The following is a 23,416-nucleotide window of genomic DNA, read 5'->3' on the forward strand; positions in this document are numbered from 1 at the left end:
TAAAAAATAAGATAAAACATATAAACTCTATCCTTCACAAAAATCAACAATATAAACAATTATAAATAAAGAAGCAAACAATATGTACACTGTAAGGATATTTTACCAGAATTGCGCCTGAGGTACTGATTTATATTATACATGGGATTGATGAGGAATTAATATAAACATTATGAATAGAAAAGCAAAAAACCTTTACACTATAGAGATGTTTCACAAGTATTCCGCATGGAGTATCGATATTTACATACGAAAGTGAAAAAGAATTAATGTCATTTATTTTGGTTACAGAAAAGGTAGAGTAAAAAGACAATGAAACAGTAGAACATAAATAATGTGTAGGGCCCCTTGTTGGCTCATGAGCCTTGCTTATACCACTTATGGGCCCTGGGGCCACTGTTAGCCCCAGTACTGACCTTTTTTTGAGCTGATCTCAGCAGCTCTGCCCATGTGCTAGTTGTGTGTTGCTGCTGGTGCAGGTTTATAAGGTACATTGGCATTGCAGACAAATTGTGCAGTAAGAGATGGGCTCCCATCAGTGACCCTGTAAGGTTATAAACCTTTCACCACCTTTGATTTATTTCATTTTAGTCAAATTATGTGTATGTTACTCACAGGGATGGGGGAGTAGCTAAGTAGCGCGTTACTTTTTGTAGCTAACTACACATTTTTGTAGCTAATAGCTGTAGCGCCTACAAAGCGACTGTGCAATCCTGACTGAGCCGTGGACAGTTCGAGCAAACGAAGTTCTGCTGTGGAGCCGTAACAGGGCGGTTAAGGAGCCGTGTGTTGCCGCCCCCTGGCCCCCTGGCTTAGCTACAGCGGAAATGACATTTTCCTAGTAGTCTGTTACTAACAGTCCTGCGCAGAGCCAGAGTCACTGATGAGGATTTTGGGCCTAAAGTGTTGCTGAAGTTTAACGGTCTCTGAATGTCGCGTCTGTCTGCACATCTTACTGCAATGTTTAAATTAGAGCAGTTTTATTTCAACAGTTGAAAACGCTTTGTACAAAGTTGTTTGGTTGTGTGAGTTTGACTGTTGGTTACATTAAACTCACTTTTTGGTGATCTTTTTGTAGATTTGCAGCTTTTCAGTTGTGTTTCTTTCTGGCTCATGATTAAATGCAGTGTCTTGTTCACACTGTCAGTTGGGCTTGTTTGGAGTGTCAGGTGGAGATTCACAAACATTCTGACAGTCATGCTTTGAAAGTAGCTAAAAAGTATCCACTACTTTTTTTCTGGGAAAGTAGCTACAAAGTAGCTACTAATTTTTCCAACTACTGATTTTTCAGTAGCTATCCCTGACCCTGGTTACTCATTTTTAGAACACATTTCTGGGGAGATCAGATATAAAATAATCCACTTGCATAATTTTAGGTGAAAATCGAAGGAAACTAACAGGAGTTTCCCAAATTGGAGTTCAAAAAAATAACAAAAGGTGAAGAGAAGCTTGGACTCCTGATAACTGTGTAAGCGGTCAGAACGCCAAAACTGCCCCATCAGATAAACAGTATTTAAAGCTTTCGTCTTCGAGAGAGAGGAGAACATCAATCTCTACTCTCACCTGGTGTTTCTCTCCATCCTTCCACTGTGAGAAGACAACTCAGCGCTATGGGTCTGAAAGGATGTGTGGCTGTTAAGAAGAACCTCACTGAGAAAAGGAAATAAACAGAAAAGAAGAGGAAGAAAAGAAGCTGCTGGTGTTCTCAGAACGATGGACTGGCCACCCCAGAGCCCGTACCTCAACACTGTTTAATGTGTTTGGGATTACCTGGATTGTGAGAAACAGAAAGCACAACCAACTTCTACGACTGAACTTTGGAGGTTTTTAAGCATGTAAAAAGATCCCTTTGAAAAAAGTGAGTCCCCTGATGAGAATATAAGCTGTAATAACCGGAAAAGGTGGACACTCTGAATCCTGAAAATATGATATTATATTTAGGTTTTGGGACTTTTATTTAGTTTTTTGTTACATTTTCTGTTTCTTCCCTCTAGATAGATAGATAGATAGATAGATAGATAGATAAATAGTTACTTTATTGATCCTGAAGGAATTTAGCAGCCAGTATGAGTCACACAGCACAGGACAGTTATAATAATAAGGGTGCTACAATATAAAAAGAAGAATATATACAAAAAACCTACCTACAGTCATATATACAACTAGAAATATACAAAAATAGGGAGATTAGGGACCAGGTAGGTGTGCCCAATACACTGGCAACTCAGTTGACAAACTAGAGGTGTTAGGGCGCCCGAGCCCGTCTACACAGACAGAAAAGCGTGTGCGTGTGTGCGTCCATGTGCGGGAACTCTGTGTTCTCTTGTAGCTTAAGTCAGCTCGTGCTCCAGTATTGCAGGCTTGATCATTTCCAGATGTTTGGGGATTGTGCCCTGTTTTTCTCTCTGTGCAGCCAGTGTGTCCCCTCACCTTCCCCTGCTCTCTGACTCAATTTACTCAGGAGCTGTCAAACCACTGTGGAGCTGTAAACCACTATGCTTATGACTGTAGTTGTGGCTGGAATACAGGCTTTTAAGCCGTCCAGTCTGAGCACCACGTAGATCTCCTCTGTTTGTGGATTGCCGTGTGAGTTTGGACGGAATGTTTGCGTGGACGTTCGCAGGCTGCCGTCCAGATGAGGGGTTTGAATGAAGCCGGGCCGGCTGCGTGATGTGGTTGACAACCGGTTTGTTTTTCTGCCGGAGGAGCGCTGCACCACAAGCCCACATGCCTGCACTCATCCTCCTCCCTCCCTCCCTCCTGTTTGTTTTTTATGGAAACAAACCATCATCACTCTGCTTTACTGTCGCCCCTGTGCTTATCTTTGGTTCATTTCTTGTTCATCTGTTTCTACGTGGAAAGTGCTTTCGGTGCTGTTAGTTGGTGTCGGTGCTGCTCTTTTGGAATCTTCTCTTTTTTATCTGACTGTTTTGTTCTTTCACCTCATCCTTCCCACAAGCCTGTCTCTGCTTTTTGTTTGCCTGCCTTTTCTTCTCCTCTGCGGCACGGCGGTCCTTCTGCACACAAACACATGGTTTTGATAAGAGCGAAAGAACTGGTGGAGAGAAAGGAGAGGAGAAGAGAACTTCTTTGCCAGTAAGTTTTACAACAGGGTCGTGACTCTCCGTCTCAGGAATCTGTCCTATTGCACAACAGCAGCCACGGAGGGAGCGAGTGACTGGGCGAGAGGGATGGGAAGAGTTGTGTAAGTTTGGGGAATCGTCCGTCTGGAGGGAGGAGAGGGGAGAGTGCGTCACTCGGGTTGTGTTTTGATTCGGGGGGGTGGAGTGGAAAGAAGTAAAAGAGTCGAAGGCGGGAAAGTGCTGGAGACTCATTTAGGGCTGGGGGCCTCTGGAGGCGGGGCTTAGAGAATGGAGCTGGAAGGTGGAACTTTGGTGGGTCTGTATAAGAGCGGCAGCAGTGCTGCAGTCTCACCTAGACTTTGAGGACCACATGGATTCTGGCCTATGGGAAATGAGACTGTTTACTTCTCTGACAGCTTCACGAATGGATTATATCATCATCATCATCATCATCGTCATCGTCATCTTTTCTGCTCCTCATTGCTGGCATTAGCTTTACCTGCGTCGTTTTCTTTTGCTGCATGCGTCCTTTGAACGCAGTTGCAATGTGCTGTTGTGGTTCCATGGCGTTTTGTCTGTTTGAATGGTCTGGGCTGGATTTCAGGCGTTTGTGGTGCTTTAGCCATAGCAGGGATCATGATCTGGTGATGTCTGCGTCTGCTTTTTTATGTATCTTTTGAGTGCTTGTGATCTCAATCAGTGGTGTCATGAATTTGGCTGCTTTCCCTAATGAAATTGATCCAGCATGCACTTCAAAAAGTACTGCAAATGTGTACCGCATTTCCAGCATTGAATATAACGCACTACATTAACGCAAGTGTTGCCAAAATAAGTGAAGTGAAAGACAAAACCGTGATGTAATCTATTTTATTCATACGGAAATTATGTGCAAGTATATTCAATGCACGTCCTCAGTTTAACTACTGCATTCACATGGAGATAAAATGAGAGCATAATGAGATGCCTGTTTTAAGTGGACAAAGCTGTTCATTTCAGACGCCCAGTGCTTTCAGACATGTCCTCTGGACACACAGGTTGAGTATTTACAAACAGGGAGGGGAGTTAGAGGATGGAGTGGGTGGATTGTGCAGCGGAAAGAGGAATAGTGGGCCGGATGAATGAAACACACTTCAAAAAGTGATGCATTGAATTGCCGTCAACACAGGTATTGGCAAAAGTAAAGTAAACGGAAAGACAGAATGATGTGCAGACTGAAATGAATTAAATTCAATGCATTACTTATTACAGTATAGGGAGATGGTTATGAAGTTGCTGTAGTCCTGGGAGCAGAGAAAGCAGATGACTAGTGGAGTCTATTTACCTCGTATCTCCAAAATGGTAACTTTACAGGAGACGGAAAAAACCTACTTTACTTTCAATGTAAGTCAATGGAACCAGAATTTTTACCAAGTTATTTTGGGTCGTTTCTTTTAGTCCGTTCATGATGAAATTTACATACCCTTATGTAAAGGGTAACAGATATTTTCAAATTATGTCAAAAACTGAAAAATGTCAAAAATGGAGATACGAGGTTTTCTTCTGACAACTGCGATTTGCATCATTTAGCAGCAGGAAAAGCATAAAGTGCATTGTTGTCTACTTGGAATTTGTCCTCAAAGAGAAACATGTCTGCATAATTCAGTGGTTGAGATGTAAACAAAGTCATTCAGAGCGCTTTGATGTGAAACGGTTCATTAGAGAAACTCAGATTTCTTTACAGTGGTGGTGACAGGAACCAGGAGTTGCTTTACCTACATTTCACCTGGTTACTATGTAAAATGACCAGCTAACCTACACGTCTGAGTTTTGTATGTAATGTTGATCTTGGTGAAACAGTGGCGAATCTGATTAATAAACACTTTGGGGACTATTTTGCCTTATAGTGCCCTGTATGTACCACTGCGCCATCAATGTCCTTAAAATATAAATGTTTCAGGCTAAAATCTTTTCTATTATATCTATATATTTATAATCTATTATAAAACAACGTCTCAAGCATCAGACAGAATATTCATAAACACTTCATATAACAGCTTTTTGTGTGGTCACTTTAAGAGGCAGATGTCTGGTTCCTATCACCACCACTGTGAACAGTTCTGACAGTTATTCTAGAACAGAGAACTCCACATTAAACCACTCCGAATGACTTTGTTTATATTTTGATATACATGGAGATCTATTGATGTAATGCTGGCAGCAGAAACAGTAGGTGGCATGATCTTCATGGGTTCTTCAGTAAAGGGAGTGGCTCTATTTAGAAGTTCTATATAGAACCATTTCATGCTTAAATGGTTCTCTGCATGGTGAAATGGTTCTTCAGACTGATGGAGAATGTTTTGGTTCTATATAGCACCAACCCAGAGGAAAAAAAAGATCCGTCTTAAGATCGTCTCAGAGAAATAAAGCAGATCTCAGTATTATATCTCTGATTTCTGAGCTGTTCCTCCTGAACCTCCTCAGGAGAAAAGAGGAGATTAACATCAGCGTCTCACTGTGAGACGTTCTGGTGATGAAGCAGAAAAGTGTGAGTTCTCCTTCTGCGCTGACAGACTGCTGAGTGGGTTCTGTGATCTAGAACAGAGCTGTATAAGAGAACGATGAGATCTCACACTGTTCTTATGGAGATATTACTCAGCTGAGACTCAGCTGAGACGAGTCAGACTCTAAAGAGTTAATCCACATGTGGGACGACATTTTGATCAAAGAGTTTTATTTCTCAGAAACAGGAGAAAACGGCTTTAATCTCACTCTGACCTCAAACTGGACTTAACCGTGTCTAGGAGGAGAACCTGAGATCAAGAGGAGATCTCATTTCTGTGTGGAACCCTTTTGAATATGGTTCTACGGTACACCAAAAAGGGTTCTTCTGTTCTTACGAAGCCTCTAACAGTTTTTCCCAGAGGAAAGAAATGTACTAAATGAGATCTCCTTTTGATCTCAAACTGGACTTAATCATGTCCAGGAGAAGAACCTGAGATTAAGAGGAGATCTCATTTAGAACTTTCCTTTCCTCTGGGAAAAAGTGTTAGAGGCTTCGTAACAACAGAAGAACGGTTTTTGGTGCCAAGTAGAACCTTATTCAAAAAGGTTCCACACAGAACCACTTAAACACATTAGAATTAATCAGAACCGTTCCCTTTACCAAAGGACCCTTGAAGAACCATCTTCTTAAGGGTGTATGAAGTGTAGGAGTGGACAGTTGATAGGAGACACCGATAAGACCAGCCTCGGCAGAGCGGCTGTGGCCTGATTGTTGCGCAACGGTGATGAAATGTGGTGTTGTAATTGTTATTCCTCAGAGCTCGAGCTGACCCAGAAAAGCAGTAGGTATGTTCTGGAGGGTTCTGTGGGGTTCTGTGGGGTCTGTGTGAGGTTCCTCTGCGTCATTCTTTCTTGACTCGAGGACGGGTCTGTTTCAGGGCACACACAGCGTCCTCGCTGCTTCAGTACAGCCTGTTTGTGAGAGGAATCTGACCATCTGAGTGCGGTTAGAGTCACTTATTATTCGCTTCCAGCTCGGGCCAAACATTGGCTAACACACGCTCACTCGCACACACACACTTCCCTCTGCTTGATGGTTTTCCTGTTTATGTGGACAGTGCGTACCGTCGCCGCAGCCAGGCCACGCCCATCCCGATTCTTTCACCACTCTTTTTCACGTCAGAGCTACTCTTTACACCACTCTCGTGCTTTTTCTCTCTCTCTTCTGTGTCTTTCTGACTCTCTTTCTCCTGCTTTTCTCTCGTTCTTCACAACATGGTGGGGGATCAGGGGGTTTGGGGTCTGCTGGGCTCCTGTCAGAGGCATTCTTGTGGTTTGGCAGCCTGACAGGTGCCTTAGTGAGGGTGAATGTGAGTCATGAGGAGTAGGAGGAGGAGGAGGAGGGAAGAGGGGGTTTGTTCCGAGTCCTTTCACTCCAGATAATTTATTGTTTCATCTCAATATCTTTAATGTGATCAGACTCCTCCGATGAGGGAAATGTCATTTAGATGCGTCACGTCTAACCATAGCGGTCAGACTAATGCAGGCTGGACTTTAGGTGGAATTTGTCACATGGCTGTGTCCAAAAAGCAGTTTGTATTTCTATAGGCTATAGAGGTGGATATACATCGATCAGCCATGGTATGAAACCAGCTCCTTGTTTCTACCCTTACTGTCCACTTTATCAGCTCCACTGACCGTATAGTTCCACTCTGTAGTTCTACAGTTACAGACTGTAGTCCATCTGTTTCTCTGCATAGTTTGTTACCCTGTTCTTCAGTGGTCAGGACCCCCATGGACCCTCACAGAGCAGGTACTATTTGGGTGGTGGATCATTCTCAGCACTGCAGTAACACTGACGTGGTGGTGGTGTGTTAGTGTGTGTTGTGCTGGTCTGAGTGGATCAGACACAGCAGTGCTGCTGGAGTTTTTAAACACCTCAGTGTCACTGCTGGACTGAGAACAGTCCACCAACCAAAAATATCCAGCCAACAGCGTCCTGTGGGCAGCGTCATGTGACCACTGATGAAAGACTAGAGGATGACCAACACAAACTGTGCAGCAGCAGATGAGCTATCGTCTCTGACTTTACATCTACAAGGTGGACCGACAAGGTAGGAGTGTCTAATAAAGTGGACAGTGAGTGGACAAAGTGTTTAAAAACTCCAGCTGCACTGCTGTGTCTGATCCACTCGTACCAGCGCAACACACAGGGTAAAAGGGGGCTAACAAACTATGCAGAGAAACAGATGGACTACAGTCTGTAACTGTAGAACTACAGAGTGAAACTATACGGTCAGCGGAGCTGATGGACAGTGAGTGTAGACACAAGGAGGTGGTCAGAGTGTTATGCCTGATTAGGGAATGTAAATACGTTGTTTTTGTGTTCAAGTCACGCTGTTCTTTGGCAGCTTAGTTTCCATATATGGACTTTAACTGGGTATAAAACCTAAACATACATGTGGAGTTTCTTTAAGCTTTAAAGGGTTCATGACATTCACGTGTCTCATTTTCAAAAAAAGGTGTTCTCTAGAGAACCTTCCGTTGAAAGGTTCTTTACAGAACCAAAAGTGTTTCTTCTGTGGCATCACTCCAAAGATCTGCTTTTGATAGCTGTATTTTAAGTACTGAATTAGTAGCAGTTGTAGAAGATGGAGCATTTGGAGGGAAATGATAAGTATTCTATATATATTATATTGTATATAATAGCAGTGCTGATAGTAGAAGTAGATTATTAGTTTTATATTGTTTTATAGTGTTATATACTAGTAGAAGTAGTAATAAGAATAGATCATTATTATTATTAGTAGTAGTAATATTAATAGTGGAAGTAACAATAGTATAAGTGGCATAAGTAGGATTTTATGGGGCTTTAGTGCAAAAGACACAAAAATTGATGACAAAATAACAAAAATGTTAAATTTTATTTTTAGTAATTACTTAATTAAGTAATCAATTAATCTGCTTGTTTACTCACTATTATGTCAAATAAGTTGTCTCAAACATGGTCTCAAGGCATGTCACTCCACCCACCAGACTCTAACGTTAGACATGTTTACATAAGGCTGCTCGTTTAAGATTTTTGAGTTATAAATAATGAATATATTATGAATCAAGTCGTTAATGATCTATTTGAAAGTGGTTACCATAGAGATGCATTACAAATAGGTAATTAAATAGATGTCAGGACTGTCTGTGTAGTGTTGATGGAAGATAACTGGTGTTGTTAGGAAAGTGGATCTTTCTATGAGTCATAAATTTACAACTGTGACAGTATTTAGGGGGTCGGGTCACCACGGACCCCAGTGCGATTACCTCCCTGCCCCCCCAGCAGTTACACCACTGAATAGTGGTAAGTTTATGTACAACAGGTACTGATTAGAAACTGATCTTCTATAGGTTAGACGTACGTTAGTGTTCCACCTCCCTGCTTTCTGCCCTGAACAGTAAGAGTTTATGTGCTGGGGGTTCAATATCAGCACATAGTCTCTCACTGTGCCGGGACGAGAGACCCCACATCGGTCCACAGGACAGCCCAGGACTTTTAATACTCTCTCTGACCCACAGACAGACTTTGTATCTGTCTTCGGTTTAATGACAAATGAGAAAAACTATTTCAGTTAAAGTGTCAGCAAAGGCTTTATTTTTATACTGTGTAACTTTATTTATTTTTCTTTTACAGAAATAACAAATCCATTTAGAAAAAGCTCAGTTACCTTTGTAAGCACTTTGGATCCGGAGCCAGTTTCCCCAGAAGCATTGAAGCACAAAGATGATAAAAAAAAGATGATAATGGAAATATAACACGAGTTAATCATAAACAGCATTATAAAACAGATGCTTTTGCTCATCTAGATCCTGACAGTACACTGTGCTTTCATATAAATCTGCAGTTCTACACTTTGGCCTGTAGAGGGCAGCACACTACAACGAAAGGAGAATTGAGAAACCCTGCTGTTTGTTTTCTCATTATCCGGATCTTCTCCTAGAAGGTGTCATCCAAAAGCATTTTCAGAACCAAATACCTTGAGATTCTTCATGGATTTTGATCTGAGGGTTTGTTACACTGTTAGAAATAAAGGTTCTGTTCAGGTACGTTTCTCGTTCATCAAGGTACAAACAGTGTAAATGTTCCCTCAAAGCTCCAACAGTGGTTTTAAGGTCTGATTGTGAACCTTAAATAAGTGTTTCCAGGTGAAAAGTTCGTATTTGTACCTTTTCATAACCGAATGTTTTAAACAGAACAGTAAAATAAAAGCCTGGAGACGAGACGGGGTGTGTGGAGTCAGCACAGCTTAGAACATATCATTCAGTGGATTATGCTTCAGTTATGTTCCCTGACTAAAGGTACTGAGATGGAGCCTTGAGGGTTCCACCCCAGTGACAGGAGGGGAACTGACCCAGAGACAGTCTAGTACCTTTGTTTCTGAGAGTGTAGATTGAGAACTGTGATGTACTTTCCCTTCAGTCTGCTGTATATTTCTCCTCAGTGGTGCTGGCGTTTGTTTTAAGTTGTTTTCCCCAGTTGGAGCAGGTTAAGGGAAAGGTCAGAGATAGAATCAGGTATTGGGTAAGTTCATTATCATTTACACAATCCATCAGAACTTTATATTCCCTCCAACACTCACTGAGGCCAACAGAAATACCGAGTCTCTTCTCCAAGTGAATAGTGGAAAAACTGACCAGCATCTGTTGGCCATAAATCATTTGTCTTATAAGAAAATTCTGCACAAGAAGTTATAAGAAAGGGTCAGTGTGCTGAACCAGGGTCACTATCTTCCTTCACCAGCATCTCACATTAGCTGGATTCAGTTCCACGGAGAGGCAGCAGACTGTAGGTCAGCATTCGTGCTCTGCAAATGCTTTATGAACACGGAGAAGTGAAGAGCTTATAAAACAGAGTCAAAGTTGGTGGGATTAAATTTTAAACGACTGTGAATGACTCTGCTCTTCTGCTCTCTGCAGCCGAGGCCTCATTATCCCCACTGTGTTTGATCTGTTCTTACTGTTCTTCTTGTGAATAAAACTGACAGAAACATGATTCTGCCCTTGATTGTGTGTTTTTTTTTCAGAAATGAAAGACGAGTGAAGTCATATCTTTAATGTTTCAACAGTTCAGAAGATGTTAGATATTTAATGTTTTCAGGTGTGCAGTTTATAATATACAGTGGCCCCAAAAATGTTTGGACACTTTAACCATTGGCAAACTTTAATGAAGTTCTTTAGGTGACTTTACAGAATGTTTCACTGATATTCGTTTCAGTTGAACCGCATCATCAGACTGAGGGGGTCTCTGTGTGGAGAAAGCCTGGAGAAGTTTTCCACTCTGCCTTCTGTGAGAATATGTTGCTGCAAAATGACCGTCTGTTTAAAATAAATGGTTTCATTACAAAACATGTTACAGACCAATTTGACGAATTTCCTATTTTTCCATAATTTAAGTAGCTGAGAATGTGGACATACAAGAAATATCAGTGTTACATTACCTTTATTAGAGAAATAAAAACGTATTTTCCATTTTGTTTGACATTCAGATTCCTAACATATATAAACCTAACATGTCTGTAAACACACTGTACGTGTAAGAGTTTGTAGACACCTGCTCGTCCAACACTGAGCAGGTTTCTACAACAGTAACAGCCTCTACTCTTCTTAGAAGGCTTTAGACTAGACGTTGGAACATGGCTGTGAGGATCTGACTGTATACTGCCACATAAGCATTAGTGAGGTCAGGTACTGATGTTGGATGATCAGTTCTGGATCACTAATGCCATTCAGACTCATTACACAGAGCTCCATCACTCCAGAGAACACAGCTCCACTGCTCCACAGCCCAGCGCTGGGAGGCGTTACAGCCTTCGAGCTCAGAGGTTCTCAACCTTTTCCACCTCAAGGCCCACCTGTTTATCACTAGAACTAGCATTAAAGCCCTCAAGAGAACGATGCTCAACGTTTTAACACAAAAGTTTTAGACGAAAGTTTTAAACACACTCATTGTGGGGCTACTCTGCATTATGTGATGTGTATCAGTGAACAAATCGCTGTTGTCGGAAGAAAAACTCATATCTCCATTTTTGTCGTTTTTCAGTTTTTGACATAATTTGAAAATGCCTGTTTCCCTTTACATTGTGTGTAAATTTCATTAAGAATGGACCAAAAGAAACGGCCCAAAATGACTTGGTAAAAAGTCTGGTTCCACTGACTTCCATTAAAAGTAAAGTAGGTTTTTTCCTTCTCCTGTAAAGTTACCATTTTGGAGATACGAGGTTTTGTTCCAACAACAGCAAAATACTTCTTAAGTCAATTATTTTTTCACTGATTTTTATAACAAAAGTGCCATCACAGGCCCACTTTGGACCACTGGACCCCCTCAGTATAGGTCCACTTATGGTCCTCTGCCCAGTGGTTGAGAAACCATGTTCTAGCTGATGTTTGGTGTTGGTGACCCCATTGACCTTAGGCTTGATTATACAACCTGAATGTGCACAACTGAGTTCTTGTATCAGCATCTGGTGCAAAGGACAGATACTTTTGAGGATGTGGTGTCCAAACACTTTTAGGGGCCACTGTAGCTGAACGAGAGGAAGCCTTCTAGCCTGTTATGACAAAAAGAACACGTTTTGCCTTGTCTAGCTAAATAATGACAGCCTTGCTCCAGGTGATCCAAATGGTGACGCTGTTGGTGATCTAGAACTGACAGAACTCAAGGCATCATCTCCACAGAGCGGTTTCAGCTGCTGGAGGGAAAGAGAGGCAGACAGTCTGAGGGGAAATAATAAGGACTCTGACCTACTTTGTGTCGTCAGCTGCTTCGGCTCAAAGCGGCTCCAGCGAGTCTAATAAACGGATCAAACGAACGGAAAAGTCCGTAACGAACCGCTTCGTCGTCCACCGCGCTGTCGCTCCGGCCCCTTGGCGACCATGGCTGTAGACTGTTACCACGTGCCGTTGCTACAGTAACAATCTAAAGCCACGGTCACCATGGAGACAGAAGAGGTAGGGGCGAGAGGGAGTTGGCATGGCAACTGGAAATAGCGCGCTCTGATTGGTCGGCGGGGAGCGACGCTGAGCTTCCGTAGCTCAGGACTCCCCCAATGCAGCCCCACTCGAACGCGTGCGCTCGGCGTCACAGCAACGTGTGTGTGCGCGCGCGTGTGGGTGTCCTCTAGCGTGCCACTCGCCTTACGGTCATTGATTTTCGAGCATTTTCTTCGCTTTTTACTCCTTTCAGCCCAAATCAGAGCCTTTCCTCAGGTCAGCGCTGAAGGCACCGAGATGAACCTGCGAACAGCGAGATCTCGGCTGTTTTATTGAAGTGGACGATTCTGACGTAACGCTTATCTGACCATCCCATGAGCGCGTATTACTATGGGCAATTATCTTCCCTGACGTCAGAGTCCTAATCAGGTCAAACGCACGTTCCCCAAGCAGCAGAAAGAGAGAGAGAGGAGGAGAGTGAAGGGAGGGAGGGCTGTCACCAGGCTTCAGTAGCCATGACTGTAGACTGTTACTGTGCTGTTCGACTCTATAAGCAGTAAGCAGTCTAGAGCCAAGGTCATGATGCGCTGGCTCACAATGGCACCGGCTCTCCTTACTGCCCTGCTGAGGAAGGCAGGCCTGTGTGGAGGTCGTGGACTCACAGAGAGCAGCTGTCATAAGCAGTGATACGTGCTGGGTTAGTCATGCTCACCTCAAAGCTTCGTTCAAACCCAAAAAAGACTGGCCAATCGGTCTCCGAGGCGAGTTAGGTGAAGTTTCAGCTCCGCTCTCTACTGAACAAACACATACAAGGCATGCTGAGGACATTACTTCGCACCTCCTGATGACCTAAATGGACTAAACCCGTCTATATCTGTACTAAACACTTTAAAATGGTTTATCAAGGGTTCTATTCGGAATCATGAATTCTATATGGAACCATTTACGTGCTCACCCCCTTAAATCCCAGGCTTATTGCATCCTGCAGCTTATTATTCAGCAACTAAACCTGGAAACTTCAAAACCTGGAACCTTCAGAGTGACGGAGAACGTGTTCTATCTAGCACCAAAAATGGTTCCTCTGCTGTTACAAGCTTGACATCGTAACAGTAGCAGAACCCTTCTTGGTGCTACGTAGAGACTCTAAGCAGAATCTTAACACGTTCTCCATCAGTCTGAAGAACCATTTCATCTCGCACAGAACCATTTGAGCATGAAATGGTTCTCGTGGTTCTAGATGGAAGCATTGCCTTTACTAAAGAACCCTTGAAGAGCCGTCTTGTCTAAGTGTGTGTATCAGATGGGTGCAGCTGTTATCCTACAGCCCTTATTGATCGAGGTCAGTGCTTGACCAGGTGCCGTGTTCTCGGAACAGAAATTCCCGTGAGTCTAGCCCAGTGACGTTGGGGTGGGGGGGGGGGTAGATGCAGGCTTAAGGGGGGTTTAACAGGCTCGCAAAGTTTCAGAGGGTCGCTGTCTCTGTTATTAAACCCGTTCTGAGCCGATCAACTCAGGCAGAGATTCAGCACCGTGCGGTCCAGCGCGCCGCCGAGCTGAGCGCTGTCCGTGGTGCTGAAACAGGTCGTGCGCTTTAAAAGCCACAGAGCCGCGTTCAGGACTGGCCGCTCGGTGTTGTCCGAGTTGTAGTGACACACAGTGAGTTTAATGTGCATCACTTAACGTGTCCCGTTTCCAGTTTGGCTGCTTTGCGTTGGCAGGCAGAGGGACTGAGCTAACTGACCGCCGGTTTAGTTCGGACTCCCTCCTGCGTTATTTGCCCGCCCTGTGAAGCGCGCTCGTTATTTCTGGCTACTCGTGTCATTCAGCGAGGAAGTCAGCAGTGAATAAATATCTTCACGCATGAATGAAAAACAGACGCCCACTCTCACAAAGAACTCCCCCGCTCCGCTGCAGTCAGTGTGTGTGTGTGTGTGTGTGTGTGTGTGTGTGTGTGTGTGTCTCTTTAAAGGGTTACAGTAGGTGACTGCGAATCATCTGCAAAGTGCGCAAGAGTGACGCAGAACTGACTTCAGCAGCCGAACCACGTCACAGAATTTGTATAGAGGGGAAAAAAGGTAAACGGAAGCGATAAGGTAGGAAACTCATACGCTCAGGAGAAGAGGAGGAGGAGGAGGAGGAGGAGGAAGGTGCTCACTGTCTGTCGTGATCAAAGGGCAGTCGGTGGAGATACGTGAAAGGGAGGGGGGGGTGCAAATATATCCACCGGAAATCACAGATAACAAAAAAAAACTTGTTAAAAGAGGAGAAGAGGCGGTGGTTGGGGTGTATGGTTCTCCGTGGAGAGCCTCACACATCCACAGCCAGTCAAAAAGAACCAGAACGCGCTCACTGGAGCGAGCGTGTGCGTTCAGCGCAGGCTGATTGATATTTGATGATTTACTGACACAAAAACATCAAACAGGTGCGGTTTTGACGTCGAGCGACTCAGTGAGGCTCAGAAATGCGCACAAGTGTATAAAGTGGCTGATATGAGCGGCTCTGCCCTCTTTAAGGGGGCTACATGCTGCCCACGTGCGAGAAAAGTGACTCACACTGCAGCTCTTTTTTTCCCCGCCTGTTTTCCGACAAGTCCCGCCCACCGGGCTCTACGATTGGCTGGCAGTTTCCCGCGTCCTGCGCTACGATCTCGCAGCCGTGTGAGTCTTCCAGCGCTCGGATTGGCTGATAGTTCACACTCGCGAACGGTCAGCCTGCCTGAGTATGAACTACTAGCCAATCCGAGCGCGGCGAGGCGGGGCTCGCTCGAAAACGGGTGTGAAAAAAAGCAACGCTACAAGGAGACCGCAATAAGACCGTAAAGCGTTTAAGAGAGGCGCATCTAAACACTATCAACGTTGCAATAAATGAAAGTCTGCAGTTCCACTGCGTCTCTTTTTGTTCCTAACAGACGACAACAAGTATAAAAGTATAAAAGCAAGTATGTTATTTAAAAAATAGCCTTGATAGACTTCCTGTTCATTTCGTGGCTATGAACACTTCATCCACACTAATCCAGAAGGTAGGTTTACTCTTACCTTGGGACACCCAGACCAGAACGGCTGATGATGCTGAGAAGAAGAGTCTCCTCTTCTTGCTGATTTCTTCAGCAGACAGCAGATCGCAGGCTTGCTAAAGAAGTCGAACAGGGTGGATGTCTCTCTCCTTCTGTCCCCCTCTCTCGATCTCTCTCTCTCTCTCTCTCTCTCTCTACGTTTCTCCACATGTCTCATCTTCTGTTTTTTTCTTTCCTCGTGGAAAGAGGAGAGCTCTGCTCCGAGCTGCCCATCTACACGGTGCGCTTTTTATAGAGAGCCCATAGTACTAGTAAAGCAGGAGAGGGGAGGAGGACTCATTCACTAAAAAGCAGCACCTACACGAAGTGCGTGTGAGCACGACGTCATTGGGGAGCTGCTGCTTTATAAAGGGCAGACCGGGGGCACTTTGGGTGCTCTGCTATAGCGGGCTTTGTCCAATAGCACATGGACAGGTACCAAATAGCCCGTAGTTATGTGTTTTTTAACATCCTGGGGTTTTTTACTCATTTCGGACGTAACTGTTCGGACGTAATGAGTTCCGTCTCAGAGCTGGCCGTGCTGTGCCTTCATTTCCCTGCGCTGACTCGGCTGCATGTAGAGCTGCCACTGTGAATCAGATTGCTCTTTACCTGTGTGCTGCTGATGAGCCATAACGGTCTGAGTTGTGGGATGTGATTACTGAGGGGTCACATGCAGGAAAGGAGCAATTAAAGTCTGATTTTTTCCAGGAAGGCAATGAGATGCTATGTAGGCTCTCTCTTTCCCTCATCCGCCATGTCCTCGCTCTCCCACCACTGGGATCAGTGTGTGAACGCAAGGCTGAGCTGTCGGCACTGTCAGGGTCTCGGGGTGAGCTGCCTGATTCATTCTGCAGCTCAGGAGCTTCGCCCTGGTGGCAGCCATCACTGAGAGAGAGGAGAGGATTTCACTCAGTTTAATGAGAAGGAGAGAAAGAGAGAGAGAGAGTGGGAGAGAGACATATGCACATACAGTGTAAATGCATAATTGGATTGCTTGGATTGTGAGGAGCAGAAAATGCAACCAACATCTGAAACTGTCCTGCAGAGCTCATTGAGAAACTAAAAGCAAGTTTCTGAAGGGAACAGAAGCTGTAATGAAGGCAAAGCGTGGACAAACTAATTGCTGAAAAACAAACAACTTTTACTTAATGGCAGAGAGAGACAGAGAGAGACAGAGAGAGAGAGACAGAGAGAGACAGAGAGAGAGAGAGAGAGAGAGAGAGAGACAGAGAGAGAGAGAGAGAGAGAGAGAGAGAGAGAGACAGAGAGAGAGACAGAGAGAGAGAGAGAGAGAGACAGAGAGAGAGACAGAGAGAGAGACAGAGAGAGAGAGATTTCCAGCTGCGGACTGGGGGCACCCCTGAAACATGGCACACATGTCAGGGCAGCAGACACACACACTGCTGATTGTAGCCCCCTCTCCGTTCTCCTGCTCGTGGGAGGACAGAGAGAAAGAGAGAGTGGAATCCACTGCCTGCTCCCCCGCACAAGGAGCCTCCTCGAGCAAGTGCACACACACACAAAGGTTCTCAACTTTCAACTCTAAACTCCATCTGTAGCTGTCTGGAGTTATTTTTATAATAAATTCACCAACTAGCAGAATATTTCTTTGCCATGTATGTAACTACTGTAAATATGAGGCTAAAGCCACTAGAGGCCTTTTTGTAATCAGTGTTGTTACATACAGAGTGACTGCTGTAGTGATGACATGGAGGTCGGGCGTATGAAAATGTATGAAATATATTAAAGAGCTACAGGTTGAGTAAGCATGACAAGGAGAAAAGCTGATATATATGCTCACTGGTCACTTTATTATTATTAGGTACACCTGCACAATCACACAATTATCCAGTCAGCCAATCATGTGGCTACAGTGTAATGCATACGTTAATGTTCAAATCCAGCTTCAGCATGCAGACTAGTGAGTGACTCTGACTGTGGCATGTTGCTGCTAGACGGTGATCTCCATGGATATTTACACAAAACAGTCTTTAGAATTTATACAAAACTATCCAGCGTCTCAGAACTATCTCAGTTCTTTGGGCAGAAATGCCTACCTGATGAGAGAGGTCAGAGGAGATAACCACTCCGTACAACCGTGGTGATCAGAAAAGCGTCTCAGAGCAAACAACATGTCAAATCTTGAGGTGGATGGGCTACAACAGCCACTACTGTCATTCAGGAACAAGAATCTGAGGCTGTAGTTGGTACAGACTCACTCAAACTGAAGAGTGGAAGATTGTCTAGTCTAATTAATGCCAATATTTGCTGCAGCAGGTAGATTGTAGGGTCAGAATATGGCGTTTGGGCTGGAGGGAACCAGCCTTGTGACCGGAAGGTTGCCGGTTCGTTTCCCCTGAGCCGACAGGACGTGACTGAAAGTGCCTTTGAGCAAGACACCTAACACCCAACTGTGTGGATAGGGCTGCCCACTGCTCCGGGCAGGTGTGCTCACTGCCCCCTAGTGTGAGTGTGCATACATGAGTGTGTATGTGGTGTTTCACTGCACAGATGGGTTAAATGCGGAGGTGAATTTCCCATTTGTGGGATTAATAAAGGGTAACTTAACTTAAGCAGCACAAATCCATGGACTCAGCATGCCTTGTGTCATCAGTTCAAGCAGGTGGTGGTGATGTAATAGTGTGGGGAGTGTTTCTTGGTACTTATTGGGTCTCCTTATACCAATCAAGCATTGTTTGAAAACCACATTGCTGTTGATCATGTGCATCACTTCATAGCCACAGTTTACCATCTTCTAATGGCTACTTACAGCATAGTCACAAAGTCATCTCAAACAGTTTCCATGAAAATGGCAATGAGTTCAGTGCACTTAAATAACCTCCCTCAGTCACCAGATCGGACTCTAATACAGCACTTTTGGGCTGGGGAAGAACTAGAGATCGACAGCATGAATGTGTAGCTGTCAAATCTGCTGCAATTACCTGATGAAATCATGCCAACATAGATCGGAATCTCTGAGGAATGTTTCCAGCCCCTTGCTGCCTGGTTTGAGACAGAGAGCTAATATAATGTTTTCAATATTACATAAAGATAGAAACATTGTACAGAAACATGACGCAGCAATTCTTTGATATCTGTGCTACATAATATACATACTACTAACTCCACTCATACTATAAGACCACCCATCACTAATTCAAATTCCAGTCAAATGACCAATAAGTACCAGTTATTAATTCTTCAGGAGATATTTCTAAGGAGATTAGACATAAGATAATCAGCTTAAATAAGAAAGGGGAAAATAAGCAAAATAAAACCTAACAACCATGCAAAACCTGGTAGACCACTGAAGCCTTCATCTTAAAGCTTACAGCTTTCATCTGCTTTTATCTTTCATCCTTCCACTGTGAGACGACATCTCAACGCTGAAAGGATGTGCAGCTGTCAAGAAGTTGCAACCGTGGAAATAGATACAGGAAAAAAAATCAAACAAAGAAGCTCCTGGTGTTCAAACAATGCAACCAACGTCTAAGACTGAACTTCAGTGAAGAAAAGTATCCCTACAGATTTATTTGAAAAACTGAAAGCAAGACTCCTGAAAAGAAAGGCAGCTAAAGGCAAAAGCTCAACACACTAAATACAAAATGTGATATTATATATAGTTGTTGAGGTGTTTTGTATAATTTTCTATTAAATGTATGCTTCTTCCCTGACACTGAGAACCATATAGCTTATACTTAATGGTGGTTTTAACTGGAAATTAGATAAATGAAGTGTGGTCTCTGACGTTTGGACAGCACTGTACACAGAAATTCAAGTGATATTATGTTTATCTGTGTCAAATACTGAGTCTTGCTATGCAAATTCACCTGCCGTGTTGACCAGTATACTGGTCGGGTAGTAAGTAAAGTATATGCAGTGTACCTGCTCCCTCCCCCTGTCCAGGAGCGGTTCTATCCCTACAGGTGTCTAAACGTCAGTGAAGGTTTAAGTGCCGAATAAAACCCTGACCCTTATTTATTCCATTCTTTCTATCCCAAAACAGTGTTCAGTCCAGTCACAGTCATGTCCCTTTTTACTGGCTGACCCTGCAGCGTTATCCCTGACCCGATCTCTCTTTATGAGTGAGGCTGATTCGTCTTTAGCTCTGCTATCACTTCCTAAACCCGAGCGGAGCTGTGGAAATAGCTGCGGGTGAGGCTGAGTGGGTGCGGGCTCAGGGAGCCTTCCTTCACTTCCGCTTCTATTTTCAGACGCCCCGCTCCTCATGAGGGCTTCCACGTTTTTAGAGACGCAAAAAATACACGCTCTCTCTCTCTCTCTCTCTCTCTCTCTCTCTCTCTCTCTCTCTTCCCACTCTCACTATCTCCGTCTCTTTCCTCAGTTTATTTCGTCTCTGTTTGACGTCTACCTTGGCTGAGAGGAGACGGCAGAACGCAGGGCTAAATAACCATCAACTCTTTTATTAGTGCTGCTAAATAGTCATCGAATATTTTGTTATTCGTGACAAATAACCAGAAATTGTTTTATTATTTGTGCCAAATGGGTAGATTTAGCAGATATTAGTCTTGAAATAGATCCCCATGTGTGCCAGAACTGTAAATCAGTAAATATATTTAAAAAAAATGATAAACTCAGTAAATTAGCTAGAGGTGAATTATGAATGTTTATATTTTAATGACCGTTAAAGAGATACTCCAGGGTTTTTCGGCCACATCTCGGTCAGTCACCCCTGTAGTATGTTCACTCACCACAGACATTCATTTTGATGCAGAACACAAAAGAACAGATATTAACAGAAAACCTTCCGACCCAAAAACTCCCCGATAATTGAATCCAATGGGCAGTTTTTGAGGAGAGTTAACAAGAGATTGATTTTAGAAGCTAAATCTGTTGTAGGTACAGTATTTGTAGCTCATTTCTTTGCTTTGTTATGTGATATGAATGTCTGCTGAATGTGATCTCTCTCTCTCTCTCTCTCTCTCTCTCTCTCTCTTCTGTCACTTCCGCCCACTCTCCTCGTCCTACTCTCTTCCTCCCTCTCCAATCTGATCGCCCCCACAGTCACTGTCACCTGCCTCCCTCCTTCTTTCCCTCCCCCCCTCCTTCTCTCTCTCTCTCTCTCTCTCTCCCTGCACTGTGCCTTTGCTCTGCTTCACCATGTGCACCTGCACAGCTCGTTGGTTCGATTGCTTCATTATTTGCACACAAAACATCATCCATCCCAAGTTCGTAAGATGAGTCACGACCAAAGCACTTTCGTCTACGCGCCGCAGCTTCTGCTGACCGAAATCCTCTTTTTTCTTCTCTCTCTCTCTCTCTCTCTCTCTCTCTCCCTCCATCCCAGTCTCTCCTGTTTTTTCTGTCTCTCTCACCCTTGTTCTGTATTCTGCTCACAGAATGTAGTCAGATCAATACGAAACCCCCCTCATCCCTCGCTGATTCCCTCTGTACCCTTCTCTTACGCACCCACCCACCTTGCCTCCATCTCTCTCTCACACTCTCTCTCTCTCTTTCTCTCTCTCTCTCTCTCGCTCTGACTCATGCCGAAATCCCTGCATGCCCGAACCTCATTTGTGTTTTCTCGCTCTGATTGCCAGGCTGACTTGCATATAATGAGGTTGGCTTGGAGAACGAGGGGGGGGGGTGCTGAGGGGGTGGTTGTGCAAAGGGCGAAAAAAAGAAGAGGGGATGAGAAGCAAGTGGAAGTTGATTGGTAAAATCCCCTCCGCCCCCACATGATCATTTACACACACACACTTTTTTGCCTCCCTCCCACTCGCACACACCCCTACACGCTCAGATGCAGACGTTCTATCTGTGGTACATGAAGCCTGCGCAGCCTGTTACTCCTAAAACTGTGAATTTGCATAACAGAAGTGCTGATGATACCCAGGGATATACAGTACAGTAAAAACTCAGAGACCACCCTTCATTTATTTCATTTTCAATCCAAATAAGCACAAATAGTTCATTTTCAGCATCAGGAAAATAAGCAGAAACATATTTAACAGAAGCCTCAACAGCTACACTCTCAGAAACAAAGGTACTAGACTGTCTCTGGGTCAGTTCCCCTCCTGTCACTGGGGTGGAACCCTCAAGGCTCCATCTCAGTACCTTCAGTCAGGGAACATAACTGAACCATAATCCACTGAAATGATATGTTCTAAGCTGTACTGACTCCACACACCCCGTCTCGTCTCCAGGCTTTTATTTTACTGTTCTGTTTAAAACATTCGGTTATGAAAAGGAACAAATACGAACTTTTCACCTGGAGAAACTTATTTAAGGTTCACAATCAGACCTTAAAACCACTGTTGGAGCTTTGAGGGAACATTTACACTGTTTGTACCTTGATGAACAAGAAACGTACCTGCAGAGAACCTTTATTTCTAACAGTGTAAATATAACACCAGATGTTTCAGTATGTATTGTGTCCACCCGTCACCTTTAATAGAGCTTCCATTCTTTTTGGTAAACTTGCTTTCAGTTTCTCAAAAAAACCTGCAGACATTTTTCCACACCTCCACAGTTCAGTCTTGGAAGTTGGTTGTATTTTCTGCTTTTCATGATCCAAATAATCCCAAACACATTCACTGATGTTAAGGTCTGGACTGGTGGTCAATCCATTGTACTGAAAACACCAGAACTTTCTTTGTTTCCGTTCATCAATAATTGCTTCTTGACAGCTACACATCCTTTCAGACCCATAGCACTGACTCTTCTTGTCCTCTTACTGTGAAAGGATGGACAGAATAATCTATTTTTTTCAGATCTGAAGCAACAGTTATGTGAAGAACCTTTAAGTACTGTTTATCTGATGGAGTTTAGGTGGTCCAGTAGGTCTTCCACATCTGTTAGGGGGCTATTTTCTCTACATTCAATCATTTTTTAAACTGTTATTTCACTTTTTCACTTCTTTGTGCGTGTAGATCATCTTATATCCATTCTCATCTGAAATGTCTCTAAAAAAATGAATAACCTGTATTTAATGGCTGTTTTCACCATGTTAAATATATGAGGGGTGGTCTCTGACTTGCACAGTACTGTATATTCCTCATACGCTGTGGATATACATGCACTATGACATAAAAACCCCATTAATCTTTAATTTCATTGATCTGAAACGATCGTGCTGTGCGTGTAGGTGTCTGAGCAGCTCATTAATTAAACACACCATTCCAGCAGTTCAGACGAAGTCCAGATACGTTTTTCTCTCTCGCTCACTCTCGTTCACTCTCGCTCTGGTGGAGCTGGTGTGAATTAAACATTAAAAGATGTACAGCAGAGGGGTGTTTTTCTCCCCAACTCGCGTTCACGGCGATCACGATGCGTGCGTCACAGAGACTGTAACCCCTCGTTCTCCGTCTCGCTCCATATGCTCTCGTTTTCCCTCAGCCTCCTTCCTTCTCTGACTTACTGACTCAGACACTTTCTGTGCACGCTTTGCATCTGCATTGCACCGTGTGCCACATTCAAGCCCTTAAACTGCAAGCCTTAGTGTTCAGCTATTATTCTTTAAATTTTATTCTTTTCTATTATTCTTAAAGGAATATCCAACACAATTTTAATAGAAGCCAGTGGGCAGATGATGAGGCGACTTCCTATTGCCTTCCATTATATAGTATTTTTTACATTAAGGTTAAGATTAAGTGAACCTTATTAGTCCCACAACCTCCACATTTAACCCATCTGTGCAGTGAAACAACACATACACACTAGTGAACACACACACTAGGGGGCAGTGAGTACACTTGCCCAGAGCGGTGGGCAGCCCTATCCACGGCGCCCGGGGAGCAGTTGGGGGTTAGGTGCCTTGCTCAAAGGTACTTCAGTCATGTACTGTTGGCTCTGGGGA

Source organism: Colossoma macropomum, unplaced genomic scaffold (genome assembly GCF_904425465.1).
Source record: "Colossoma macropomum unplaced genomic scaffold, Colossoma_macropomum, whole genome shotgun sequence".
NCBI classification, from domain to species: domain Eukaryota; kingdom Metazoa; phylum Chordata; class Actinopteri; order Characiformes; family Serrasalmidae; genus Colossoma; species Colossoma macropomum.